Raw genomic sequence first — 15,287 nt, 5'->3', positions numbered from 1 at the left:
ACCCCTCGAGTGTTTCTGGTCATGCGACGCCGACGTGTAGTGGAGACAGGAGTATACTCCGTTGCGTCACGGGACGCAGAGCCTAGGTCCGGTGCCGGCAGGAGTACTGTGGCGCTTGCACGTAGTGCACCCAATTCGTCACGAGATGCATCACGAGGGCGGGACCGATGTCCAATCCTCACAAAGAGGGAGTAAGAGTGAGACACAGGAGAGAGAAATACATGCAAGAGGGGGAGGGATTGAGTGAGAGTGGGGTAATTGATAGCGTTGGGGAGAGTGAGAGGTGAGAGAGGGTGAGTGAGCAATAGGGAGTGAGACAGAGGGGAGAGAAATACATGGGAGAGGAGGGATATAGAGGGGGCTCGCGAGGTGTTAAATTGTGGGGCTTACAAGACCGCCGACACGGAGGGGGGAAGGGAGCCTTGGCCGCAACTCTAGTCCCGGGCCCAGGGAAATCTGTTTGCGGTCTGTTGCAAAGCTGCTCAAAGCTCAAAACAGAGAGTCACGAAATATAAATAATAAAGTTAATAGTATTGTGGACAACTGAGGTAGCCAATGAGGGGGAATATAAACGTGGGTGTCAATAAATGTTGCTTGAAGAGGTGACCGGGGACAACATGGTGCAGTGCAGGAGTTCCAATGGACACCGCTACCTGGGATAAATATATACCAGAGAAAAAATATGTTACCTCTGTTAATCCCTCTTGTAGCACTCCGTTTTCATTGCCTTGTTGTCTGACTGGCAGCGTGGGCGTCGTTGTCTCTGAATCAGCTGCGGCTCCTCTCACCAACTCTGTGGAGCTCCCGAGTGCCGGTAGTGCCTGTGAACACTTCCGGTCCACCCGGTGAACGCTCCCCTCACTCTGCTAGGTCCACAGGTAATGCGATTGAAACACAGACTCCCATATGACGTACCCTCCTTCCCTCAGTGTGTCTATCCAATCGATAAGCAATGCAAGAAAAAGATGTGGATTGGCGAAAGACTGCAGCGTCCAAAAAGCACCCTCAGCTCACCAGATGTCAGGGAATAAAAACGTTTATTAAACTACATAAAAATGAAAAAAGGACAAACAAAATACAAAAAAACACAACCTCCTACGCGTTTCAGGCTCTAAGAGCCCTTTCTCAAGGGTGATCTGTTTGCGGCCCTGGAGTGCGGGGACTGATGATTCCTTAAAATGTGTCTCCTGTATTATATCACCATTCATGCTTTTGTAATCTGCAAACGCAAGTCATCTTTTTTTGGGGCTGTTGAAGCCTTTAGCATTGTGATATAACTTTTAGTGACATACGTAAAATTGGTGGCTTGCGTTGGGCCTCCGGTGAAACAATCCTGTACGTGGAGGGAAAAGGATTAAGATAGATAAATGGAACCAAATGGTGTGTGCGTGTGAATCTTCCTTGTGTGTGACCAGGGTGGGGTAACTGGGGTAGAGGGGCAGGTAGGGGTAAGGAAACAAAGAGACTCCTGGGTGTTATATACCCTGTACTCTTTTGCCCTTGGAACCAAAACAAATGGAGAACAAAAAAGGAACAGGGAAAAAAAACAAGGGACTTGGTACGAGAGCAGTACTCTGCCTTGCTACAATACTTATGAAGCAAACTTGGTTGGTATCTAGGTTCAGCCAGTGGCTTGTCACCCACAGACAACCACATTCTAAACATCACCATCACATCAATTTTGGAAATAAAGCTTAATGTCATTAAAGAGACAGGCTTTTAAACATATGCAATAAAATTAACATATAATTTCAACCACAAGTATAACCAGACCGGCAATTACTCTCCATTAGATCTCTCCAAGAGATGAGAACCCATATCACCCTCCCCAGACACCTGGAGGGAATTAAGAAAACCACAACAGGCTTATGAACCCTACCTAGGCCGTCAAAGGTATTGGTAGGCTTTCATAGTAAGGGGCCCAATATGTATAAGCCTTGTTCTGCCCGAAAACAAAAGCTTAACTGAAAACATTCAAACATTGTGTCACTCTCAAAAGGGAAACTGACAAGTCCAAACTTGTGAATACGCCAGTAAACTTGAGTTGGGCCTTTCATAATTTTCTCCCCATAACAGGTGTCCAGCGCCCAGGCTGGCTATCTCTTCATTCCCCAATAGTGATTACATAAACAGTAGATATAGTCTTACTTTGAGGAGGCTCAGTCCTTTTGTCCTAATAGAGGGCCCTCCATGAATTTTCCAGTCAAGTGGTAAGGCACAATGCAAATGCAGGAAGGGTCCTCCACCTATGAGGAAGAAGTATCTGCTGTCTTGACATGGAGACACATGGAGCCTGAGCGGAAAAAGACCTCTCAGATATTGGCCACAAGGTACTGTAGGTAAGTTTAGCAGCTGTTCTTCTCGTTACCTGGCCCAGTCAGGATGTTTTCACCCTTCTAGGCAATCTCAACTCTGAGGGTTGGATGGGATGCACCAGTCCGAGCCATCTTAGAAATTCCAGGCCGTCTTCAAGATTCTTCACCAAGATGAGGCGCCATCTTTAATGACCACCAGACGAAATGGAAAGGCCCAGCTATACCTATCTTCGAATTGCTCAGTTTGGCTGTGTTTGGATGCAAGCTGCTTCTTCTTGCCAAGGTGGTGGGCAATAGGTCCTGGAATACCTGGATCAGGATATTCTCAGTAAGGGTGGCGATTCCTCTGGTTGCTGTTACCAAGGCTTTTTTTGTCTTAAAAAAATGAGACCGTATTATTAAGTGTATCGGGAACTCTGATGCCGGAGGCTTCGGGCGGAGAGCTCTGTGACAGTGATCTATCTGCAGGGCTTTCTATGTACGATCTGGTAGTATTTAAGTGAACCATTTTGAGATCCATTCATCTGGGTCTGTAATTGATTCTGGAATGCCCCGTATTCTCACAGTGTTTCTTCTTTCCCAGTTTTTGGAGTCCTCCTGCCTCTAGGTTATTTCCATGATTTGAGTGTGTGAATTATTTATTTATTTATAAAATGTTTTACAAGGAAGTAATACATTGAGAGTTACCTCTCCTTTTCAAGTATGTCCTGGGCACAGAGTTATGATGACAAATGCATGGTTACAAATACATAGTTACATTAAGTGAGCAGGGTTATACATTATATACAAGACATTACATGCAGAATAAATGCTCTAGGTTGTGATCAGAAATTGTCCTGGTCCTCGATCATGGTGCCCAGTTTCTTTTCAATTAGGTCCGTCCTTGCACCTGGGACTGCTATATCTTGTTTGATCTCCAGAAGTGCTTTCTGGATCTCAGACTGTAGCAATATTTTTAGTCCGAATATAAGTTTATAATGTCATATTTTTTAGTGAAATGGGTGATCAGATCCTAATCAGAATCTGAGTCCGATTCCTCCTGTGTCACAGGCTTTGGTTCCTGCGAGGGGCGTGGGTCTTCCCTCTGCCTAAAAAAAGTCTCCTAACTCCTGGGATTTCTTTTTCTGTGCTTTGGGAGCCATCCCTGGTACAGGCATACCCCGCATTAACGTACGCAATGGGACCGGAGCATGTATGTAAAGCGAAAATGTACTTAAAGTGAAGCACTATCTTTTTTCACACTTATTGATGCATGTACTGTACTGCAATCATCATATACGTGTATAACTGGTGTAAATAACGCATGTGTAACAGGCTCTATAGTCTCCCCGCTTGCGCACAGCTTCGGTACAGGTAGGGAGCCGGTGTTGCTGTTCAGGACGTGCTGACAGGCGCATGCGCGAGCTGCCATTTGCCTATTGGGCGATATGTCCATACTCGCGTGTGTACTTATAGTGAGTGTCCTTAAACCGGGGTATGCCTGTACTTTATAATCAACATTTTGTGGGAATACAAGAATGAAATTTGGTGAAGTTTGCAAAATCTCGCTTGTAGCCCGTGGGTGTCCTGGAGCTCTCACTTTAAGCTGCCGTAGCCGGTGACACCGCACATGTGCCTCCTTTTCCTTGCATTTTTAAAAACCTGCCTGGCACAAAGGTCTGTTGATTTTAGTATTGCCTCATTGGACTTCACTCAAATATCTCCTTCCTGGCCAAGAATCCCTTAAATAATTTCCCAGCCCTCATAAAGTCTAAAACCTTAGTTTTTGTGTGACATGACTCAGTCTCTGTCTATATTAAACCAGGGGTGTGCAAAGTGTGGGGCGCAAGATTTTTCTGGGGGGCGCCGTGGCTGCAGAGGCCCCGCGCTCTTCCGCACAGCATTTAAATTAAGTGCCTGAGGCCCTTGCGTGAGGCCTCTGCAGTGTCTCCTACCGTGTCTTTGGCAATGCGTTGCCATGGCAAGGTGGCGTCAAATGACGACGCGGGGTCATGTAATGTGACGTGATGCAATGGTAACGCGCAGCAAATGACGACGCAGGTCACGTGACATCACATCACGTGACCCCACGCATCATTTGACGCCGGATTTTAGGAAGTGGTGAGGGGCGCGAGCACAGGAGCTGGCAGGCAAGGGGGGGCGCAGTGCACAAAGTTTGCACACCCCTGTACTAAACCACACTGATTGATAATCACTGGAACCCAAGTTCTCACCCACAAATACGTCTGATAATCTGTCCCCATTGGTAAGTAACTGTGGTCCCTCCCCGTCACAGCAAACATCATTATTAAGGTAGTCTGCTATACCTTTGGCTACCATGACTGTTCTCTTCTGTCTTTAGTCATCCTATTACTCCTTTTGTTTTTCTCCCTTCACTTATCTACGTTAAAAGGTTTTTGCCCCCCTTCATTACTGACTATTTTCTCTTCTGCTTGGGATTTTGCTCATATATGTATAGCTTTATTTATATAGCGCCATCCATGTACATAGCACTTTACAGCAGTAAGACCTGAAATAATAGGAATAAGCGCTTCCACTTAAATGTAGACATTAGGAAAAGGATTCCCTGCTCAGAAGAACTTACAGTGTAAGTGGTAAGTAGAGAACTTAGGGACACTCGGAGGTAAGTGCACATCTGATTATTTGCTTAGCCTCCTTCTGCCTAGCCTGGTATAGTTCTCTATCCTCCTTCCTCTATGTCCATGTTAACCCGTTCAGTGTTAAAACATATATATATATATATATATACAGTGGTTGACAAATCACCAAAAAATCTACTCGCCACACAAAAAAATCTACTCGCCACCTAGTACCAAACGTGTGCTGCTTGGCCCAATATTTACTCGCCCGGGGGTTAAATCCACTCGCCCGGGGCGAGCAAATGTATAGGTTTGTCGAACACTGTATATATATATATATACACATGTAGAGGTATCAGTACCGTGTTAGCCGAGCTTCAATAATCAAAAAATAAATAGATGATACCGTTCTGTGGCTAACGAAATGCTTTTATTTGTGCGAGCTTTCGAGATACACTGATCTCTTCTTCCGGCGATGTTACAATGAATGAAGCAAGGATTACTTAAAAACAGTGTCTCTTGGAATGTTATCTGTACTGGTCCTTCCCCAGTTACCCTTTGACACCTCCAGCCATAAATCTCATCCACACCGGGGGAAGGACCAGCACAGATAACATTCCAAGAGACACTGTTTTTAAGTAATCCTTGCTTCATTCATTGTAACATCGCCGGAAGAAGAGATCAGTGTATCTCGAAAGCTCGCACAAATAAAAGCATTTCGTTAGCCACAGAACGGTATCATCTATTTATTTTTTGATATATATATTGGTGGTTAAACCCCTTAGGTGTTAATAGCTTATTGTATCTCTTGTGTGTGCAGCTTGCTAAAATGTGAAAATGTGTGCAGCAAAGCTGTGGTGTATTCAAGCAGGCTGTGCCTTTATCCAAATGGCATGACAGTTAGTTAAGATTTTAATTTGTTAATGTTCTCTCAATTATATTGTGTGCTACATGGCACAGACTTTATCCTACCCAGTGCAGGTCCTTCATATGCCCTATTTGCTTTCAGAATATCAGTGAAGTCATTCACAGTATGAGTCATGTTCCAAAAATGGGTATGCCAGAGAGAGCAGGCTCAGTACCAACAGTGAGCTGGAATACATTAAAATATGAAGATGAGCATTTGAGGTACTTTTTCCTATGACAGCAGCCCATAATGATGGCATTGCAAGACTTTGTTTTAAGTGCGCCTATAGCTGTATACAATATCGTATGTGAAAGCTGTCTCCAAAATGTTAAGATCTCCAAGTGGATTGAATTGAAATAATGTTAAACACACATTTTGTATATATTTATCTGGAGAATGCAGGTACATGCATAATGCTGCACAGGAATCCCATTTATCTCCCATGGTAGCTAGAGGCTTTAATAATGAGTTTCCCCCCCTGTAACCCTCCTTGCCCAGCTCAATAGGACTAGGGGGCCTATGAAGTAAAGGTTAAAAAAAATATATCGCCGGGCCATATAAATCGCAGTTTTTTTAGGAGCGTGGTCCCTGCTAGGCGCCGTGGGCCTCCAGGTGGTCCCCGCGGGTCACAATGGTGTCCAAGGGTGGGCCCGCGAGTGTCTGGGGGTCCCTGGGTCATCCCCACAGGTGTCTGGGGGCCCTTGGGTGCTTCCCACAGGGGTCTGGGGGCCCTCGGGTGGTTCCCAAGGGGGTCTGGGGCCCTCGGGTGGTGTCTGTGGGTCCTCCACAGCTGTGGGGCCCCCGGTTCTTCCCCGCAGGTGTCCCCCGTGGGTCCGCAGGTGGTCTCCATAGGTCCCCGCAGACCTAAGGTACCAACCCTGTATGTAAAAAAAATAAAACATGGCCTACATTTAAATAAATACCCCCCCCCCCCCCCCCCCACCAAACACATATAGTACAGTAATGGGCAAAATAACTATTATCCAGATATGGATAATAGATTATTTGGCTATTATTAAACACTATATTAACCAGCATAAATAAAGTAAATAAATACAGTTCTACTTACCACAGCAATATGATGTGCGTCCTCTGCAGGTCCATGTCTTCCGTTGCCAGAGAAATACATAGCAAATACATTCTAATGTCGCCTAACCCCTTAATCACCTTAGCAGTTAATAACCGCTTATGTCATTAAGGGGTTAACCCACCCTGCCCCGCTACCCACCCGGGAGGCCTAAGCACCCACTCTGGACTCACTATACCCACCTTGTACCCATTGAGTAGTATAGTGGTACATCATACCCATATAATAATATGGGTTTCACGAAGGAGAGTTGGTGCACTACCACAGAAAAATAATTGCCAGAGAGCGTGTCCCAAAATTAAAGGTTTAATAGGTCAGAGCATGGTTACAAGAAAAAATAGGCCCTCAGGCCCCCACCAACATGTTTCGAGCTTCCGCTCTTCCTTGAGAAAGAGCGGAAGCTCGAAACATGTTGGTGGGGGCCTGAGGGCCTATTTTTTCTTGTAACCATGCTCTGACCTATTAAACCTTTAATTTTGGGACACGCTCTCTGGCAATTATTTTTCTGTGGTAGTGCACCAACTCTCCTTCGTGAAACCTGTCTACTGCTGCGGAGTACCGGTAGCACACACCTACGAAGATTCAATCCCTTGAGGACCACCTACAAACAAGTGAGTTATACTACTCAATCTTGCACCATAAATTTCCTATTCAATATTTTGGCTGGACACTAGCTAGTGTGAGTACTCACCATCCAAGAGGTGGTACTCTCCCAGTTTATTGATATCTAGTGGAATGAGGTGTGTTATCATATAGGTGGTTACCCTTACAATTATGGGATACTTCGAGGATACAATTAATGGCATTTAAGATTCATCTGACAAGTTGTTGGGTCTATGTTTAGAGCACCACACAGCTTTTTTCCTTTTTGCATATAATAATATGGGCATGATAAGCCTCTATAGCACTCAATGGGCACCCTAATCAAAATACATTAATGCTCAAAACACACAATAACAAAACATTACAAAACTCCAAAAAAAAACACAATTCACTAAATAAAAACAATAGCTTCTTATATAATTATATACATTTTGTATTAAATTATCAAATGTTTTTCAATTATTATATTTTAGTAATTAATTTGCGCTTGTTTTACCCCACCAAAGTCACTTATACATATAAGATTGTAAATTCGTCTTAGGTTGAGTTTAGTGAAAACAGTCACGTTGCGTAGACGGTCAAAGAGTTCAGTGATCAGGGGAAGTGGGTATTGATTTTTGATGGTGACCCTGTTCAAACCCTGGAGCCAACCCACCTGGAAGTGTGTAACAGCGCTGTCCACAATAAGTGTTACAGTTGGTGCACTTGTAGATGGATGTGATACCTGCTGGGTGCTCCAACACCCGGTAGCGCCAACAGAAGGGTTCAGTGATGTGTTTTGCTACATGTTCTCTTCGTACCATGATTATTAAAGTTTAATTTTGTAAGCTTCATTTGCTGGTGTTAGCCCCTACATTTCACAGCTGTGCTTCGTCCCCATTTTTTTGGATGCTTCTTTATACATATATACAACCGCCCCACATCCCTAAGTATATACAAACCCCCCAAATACATACAAAAAAATCCCCTCCCCCCCAAATATATACAACCGCCCCACCCCCTAAATATATACAAACTCTCTCAAATACATACAAAAAACCCTCCACCCCCCAATACATATACAACCCCCAATACATAACCCCCCCAATACATATAAAAAAAAACAATACATATAAAACCCACCCAAAAACATATACCCCCCAAATAGATATAAAAAAAAATACAGTACATATAAAAAAAACCTCCCAATACATATAAAAATAAACAATACATATATAAAAAAGACCCCAATACATATTTAAAAAAAAGACCCCAATACATACTGTATAAAAAAGTCCCCAATACATATAAAAAGCCCCAATGCACATAAACCCCCCCCCCAATACATATTTAAAAAAAAACAATGCATATAAAAAAGACCCCAATGCTTATAAAAAAAGACTCTGATGCATATAAAAAAAGACCACAATGCATATAAAAATATCCCCATTGCCCCCACAGACCCCCTTGAATTGGACGTGGAACTCGCAAGGTTTTATAGGACCTTGTGCATTAAGGGATTTTTTGCTAAACACCCAACAATACAGGCCCCAGCATGGATGTTGAAGAGAATACACCTTTCCACACTCGAACAGTAGATTGTAAGAATAGTAGTAGTTTCAATCTAGTGGCCACAAATCATACAAGAGAAACATACATTTCACTAGTCCAACGGGATATAGAAGCAGTCAAAAAGGCACCACGGCCTTTACCAAGACATACAAATTTCACTAAGTCTGAAAGAGAGATACTCAGAAACATTGATACAAATTCAGACATAATATTTAGACCTGCAGATAAAGGCGATGCGATTGTTGTCATGAACAAAAGAGACTACAAGGAAGAGATATTGCGCCAGCTTTCAGATGTATCAAACTATAATATAGAATCTGAGCAAACCACCTGGAGACCCTATTGAGTCAGGGACTGACTCTGTTTTTCAGCCACTGGCATTATTCATAGATAAGTTACTTAACCCACTTATCTCCACCTTATCCTCCTATATTCAGGACACATCAGATTTTCTAGAAAAGATTGGTAGTTTCAATGTAAATAATGACGCATTACTTCTTGTGACACTTGATGTCAATAGCCTGTACAACTCAATCCCACATGAAAATGGATTCAGGCTGTCAAACTGCTGTTAGATTCAGAAGGCTCATTCACCCCCAAAGAAAGAATGTATATAATTGATCTACTCACTATCATTCTTAGGGAAAATTTATTTTTTGTTTGAGGACTCCTTTTACGTCCAGGAACAGGGGACAGCCATGGGATCAAACGTCAAAACCCACATATTCCAACATATTTATGATCAAGTTCGAGACAGACTTTGTCTTTAACCATCCACTGTACAGATCATATGGGCATATGTGCGTGCGATATAGCGATGATATATTCCTAATTTGTCAGGCACGGAGCTTGAGGCTCAGAACCATATTGAAAATCTCAATGGGGCAAGGGAGAGCATTGGATTTACCTCCCATATGGATAGGAACTTCATTAACTTTCTTGATACAACGATCACGATCAAGAATAGTCAACTAGAATCTGACCTCTATACTAAGCAAACTGATAGAAACAATTTGCTCATCTTCACGGGTTTCCATCCCCCAGGAACAGTTAGGGGCCTGCCATATAGCCAGTTCCTCAGGGCCAGGTGGATCATTAGTAGTCCCCTCACTGTCCCTTCCAAGCTTGATGAGATGCAGAAAAAGTTACCCTAGCACACTCTTACTGGAACAGAGAAGGAAAGTGGAGGGCCCAATGAGGACACAATTATTAAGTAAAAATGTACAGGATCCAACTACCAATAGGGCGTTTTCAATCCCCTTTGCATCGACCTATAGCACTTGGAGTAACAAGGTTAAAAAAAAAATCTTAATCACTGGTGACTTCTTAGCTCTGACGAGTCCCTTGCCTCCACATTAACAGACAAACCTCTGTTTTCCTACAAAAGAGGGCATAATTTAAGAGATCATTTGATAAGAGCAGACATTGGTGGGAAAACTAAATTACCAACCTTTCTGGGAACCCCCAAACTAGGTTCCTACAGGTGCTGCAGCTGCAGCCAAAGTAACAGTATGCAGTACGGCAACCTCTTCTTTCACCCACACACAGGAAACATTTTTGAAGTGAAACTTCTTTTGTGGCACCTCATTCCTAATGGGACAAAAATGGATTGTGGGGATAGAAAATGAAACGGATGTGACGTCAAAGTGCTGACGTCACAGTGCTGGCAGTTGAGGCCAGGCTGTGTTCTGGCAAATCATATGCTCCTAACCATCTTTGCTCCCCCCCAAACGGTCCCCCCCACCCGCTCAACATTTACTCGGGTAGAGTGAGCTGCGTTCCCCACAGCACCATCAGAAGGGGATCGCTGCAGCGCTCCCCTCGAAGCCAGCTCCCGCTGACGATGACGCGCTGCCCCCCTTCCCCCGCCGACACTGCATCTGCCCACGCAGCACTTCCGGAGGGGGGAGGGCCTTTATTAAGGTATCTGCCCGGTGCCCGGTGCGGCCGCATCTCGCCGGGGGATGGGGGGGGGAGGAGAGACTCAGGCAGAGCCGCCGCGGGTCCGCAGCTCTGCCTGTCTGTGAGGGGGGTGTGTGAGGGGAGGAGGAGAGTCTCAGGCAGAGGCGCCGCGGGTCCGCAGCTCTGCCTGCCTGTGAGGGGGGGGTGTGAGGGGAGGAGGAGAGTCTCAGGCAGAGGCGCCGCGGGTCCGCAGCTCTGCCTGCCTGTGAGGGGGGGGGTGTGAGGGGAGGAGGAGAGTCTCAGGCAGAGCCGCCGCGGGTCCGCAGCTCTGCCTGTCTGTGAGGGGAGAAGGAGAGTCTCAGGCACGTGTGTGTGTGTGTATATATATATATATATATATATATATATATAGATAGATATATATATATATATATATATATATATAAAAACAATACATATAAAAAAACAATACATATAAAACCCACCCAAATACATATTAAAAAAAGACCCCAATGCATCTAAAAAAAAAAAAAAGACCCCAATGCATCTAAAAAAATACCCCAATACATCTAAAAAAAAGCTGTGTGTGCGGTGCACGCGCATAGTAAGAGAAACTTCTTTGACTTTTGTCACAGAAATTGACTTATAACGCGCGCGCTCGGCACACATGTGTCAGTCAGTGTATGTGTCAGTCAGTGACTATGTATGTGTGTCAGTCAGAGAGTATGTATGTGTGTCAGTCAGAGAGTATGTATTTGTGTCAGAGAGTATGTATGTTTGTGTATGTATGTGTGTCAGTCAGAGATTATATATGTGTGTCAGTCAGTGTGTGTATGTGTGTCAGTCAGTGTGTGTATGTGTGTCAGTCAGTGTGTGTATGTGTGTCAGTCAGTGTGTTCATGTGTCAGTCAGTGTGTGCATGTGTGTCAGTCAGTGTGTGCATGTGTGTCAGTCAGTGTGTGCATGTGTGTCAGTCAGTGTGTCAGTCAATGTGTGTGTGTGTGTCAGTCAGTGTGTGAGTGTGTGTGTCAGTCAGTATGTCTCTCTGTGTTGTGTGAATGTCTCTCTGTGTCGGTCAGTGTGTGTATGTGTGTCAGTGTGCGTGCGTATCAGTCAGTGTGTGTGTGTGTGTCAGTCAGTGTTTGCATGTGTGTCAGTCAGTGTGTGTGTGTGTGTGTGTGTGTGTGTGTCAGTCAATGTGTGTGTGTGTGTGTGTGTGTGTGTGTGTGTCAGTGTATGTCTCTCTCTCTGTGTTGTGTGAATGTCTCTCTGTGTCGGTCAGTGTGTGTATGTGTGTCAGTCAGTGTGTGTATGTGTGTCAGTCAGTGAGTGTATGTGTGTCAGTCAGTGAGTGTATGTGTCAGTCAGTGAGTGTATGTGTGTCAGTCAGTGTGCGTGCATATGTGTGTCAGTGTGCGTGTGTGTATGTGTGTCAGTTAGTGTGTGTGTCAGTCAGTGTGTGTATGTGTGTGTGTGTGTCAGTCAGTGTGTGTGTGTGTGTGTGTCAGTCAGTGTGTGTGCGTGTATGTGTGTGTGTCAGTCAGTGTGTGTGTGTGTATATGTGTGTCAGTCAGTGTGTGTGTGTGTGTGTGTATGTGTGTCATTCAGTGTGTGTGTGTGTGTGTGTGTGTGTATGTGTGTCAGTCAGTGTGTGTGTGTGTCTATGTGTGCCAGTCAGTGTGTGTGTGTATGTGTCAGTCAGTGTGTGTGTGTGTCAGTCAGTGTGTGTGTATGTGTGTCAGTGTGTGTGCATGTGTGTCAGTCAGTGTGTGTGTATGTGTGTCAGTCAGTGTGTGTGTGTGTGTCAGTCAGTGTGTGTGTATGTGTGTCAGTCAGTGTGTGTGTGTGTATATGTATGTGTGTGTGTCTGTCAGTGTATGTGTGTCTCTCTTTCTGTGTCCTGCCCCCTCTCTCCTTACTCCCCCCTCCTCAAAGGCAGGCAGAGCTGCGGACCCGCGGCGGCTCTGTCTTGGTCTCTCCCCCTCCCCCCCTCAGAGGCAGGCAGAGCTGCGGACCCGCGGCGGCTCTGCCTGAGACTCTCCTCCTCCCCTCACACCCCCCCCCCCCTCACAGACAGGCAGAGCTGCGGACCCGCGGCGGCTCTGCCTGAGACTCTCCTCCTCCCCTCACACCCCCCCCCTCACAGACAGGCAGAGCTGCGGACCCGCGGCGGCTCTGCCTGAGACTCTCCTCCTCCCCTCACACCCCCCCCCCTCACAGACAGGCAGAGCTGCGGACCCGCGGCGGCTCTGCCTGAGACTCTCCTCCTCCCCTCACACCCCCCCCTCACAGACAGGCAGAGCTGCGGACCCGCGGCGGCTCTGCCTGAGTCTCTCCTCCCCCCCCACCCCCCGGCGAGACGCGGCCGCACCGGGCACCGGGCAGATACCTTAATAAAGCCCCCCCCCCTCCGGAAGTGCTGCGTGGGCAGAGGCAGTGTCGGCGGGGGAAGGGGGGCAGCGCGTCATCGTCAGCGGGAGCTGGCTTCGAGGGGAGCGCTGCAGCAATCCCCTTCTGATGGTGCTGTGGGGAACGCAGCTCACTCTACCCCCCCCCCCTGTTCCATGCCTCGGCCGAGGGTGGTCAGCAGGGAGTGGCGGCAATTAAATTTTGAGGGCTAGCGCCGCCGCCGCCGCATGTCAGCGGGTGGGGGGAGCAGAGCTCGTTAGGAGCTGCGGCGGCGAGTAAATGTTGAGCGGGTGGGGGGGACCGTTTGGGGGGGAGCAAAGATGGTTAGGAGCGGCGCCGGCAGCGGCATATGATTTGCCAGAACACAGCCTGGCCTCAACTGCCAGCACTGTGACGTCAGCACTTTGACGTCACATCCGTTTCATTTTCTATCCCCACAATCCATTTTTGTCCCATTAGGAATGAGGTGCCACAAAAGAAGTTTCACTTCAAAAAGAGCCCAATCCATCAAAAATAAAATACATATTGAAAAAACCCTCCCCAATACATATAAAAAATACAGACATACCTTGGGTCAAGCTGGGCCCGGTGTCAGCGGGGGTCTGCTGACTGGGGGGTCTGGCCGGCCGGCACTGCAAATTTCCCCCGACCTCTGACAAGGTCCTGCTGCCAGTCGCGGACGGGCCCCGACTCTCAGCTGCCTGCAGGACCGTTCCTCTCTGTCCCACGCCGCCGAGCTTCAACTGCCAGCGCACAACGGGGCTCTGACGTCAGCGTGCGGCGCGCCGGAAGCTGGACCAAGCTTACTTCCGGCGCGCTGACGTCAGAGCCCCATCGCGCACCGGATGTGGAAGCTCGGCGGCGTGGCACAGTGAGGAAAAGGTCCTGCAGGCAGCTGAGAGCCGGGGCCCGGTCACGACCGGCAGCAGGGCCTGGCCAGCCGGGCCCCCGTGGGATTTTGGGGGAAATTTGCACAGACGACCGCCCCCCCCCCCAGCCAGCGGGCCTGGGACACCAGCTGTTTCTGCTTAGTGCTACTGAATAAAAAATTGTAATATACTTACATTTGTCTCCACTCGACAAAGACATCATTGGTCCTAGAATCAGCGACTTTTTCAATACCAGAAAAGCAAATGGTCTATTCAGTGGACCTGCAGCACCCACATATAAAGGCTGAACTGGTCCAAAATATTGCTTTTTAGGACCATGTTAGACATGAACATTTTAAATAGTTTGCAAGTCAAAAATCCCATTTAGTTAATATTCATACATACTGTTCAATTGTGGCAATATAATATTTTGCACAAACTTGCAATTAACAATTATTGTAAGTGCATTTCCCTGAAATCAATCCAAGAAAAAACAGGTTGGTGACATTGAAGGGGGTGTTTTGCTTTTCTCCATCACAAACATTCTTGATTTAGTGTCACTAGTTCACACTAGTTCACACTAGTTCACACTAGTTCAGTTCTTTTGGCACTTGTTTCCATAAATACCCACAAAACATTGAGGGGCGGATGAATTCTGAATGAGAACAGCATTCTGAGGTTACTATGGAGATGCCTCGATTATACAGTAAGGCTACAGACAGATGTATTTGGCTTGTGCTACTGCTTAAGATAAATCCATAAGCAGATCTACAATAGAATATTAATCAGTGTTTGATGTCTAAACATTTAATAGACAACAAAATGCACATTACGGTGGTGAGACAGCTCATATCCTTACTAGAGTGTTTTTCAAATGGCACTTGTTATGTGTGTTTTTGAGGAGCTGATATAGAAGGGAAAAACAGACCGGCTATTGGTTTAGTTTGTGTACTGTATGTGTTCTTATTAGCAAGGTATTCATTCGCTCATCCAACTAATCCATTAATAGGGATCAAAATCTACAACAAACCAACACTTTTCACGATTCAGTACAACTAGTAGAAG

Source organism: Ascaphus truei, chromosome 4, assembly GCF_040206685.1.
Source record: "Ascaphus truei isolate aAscTru1 chromosome 4, aAscTru1.hap1, whole genome shotgun sequence".
NCBI classification, from domain to species: domain Eukaryota; kingdom Metazoa; phylum Chordata; class Amphibia; order Anura; family Ascaphidae; genus Ascaphus; species Ascaphus truei.
Note: the sequence above shows the minus strand (reverse complement) of the source record.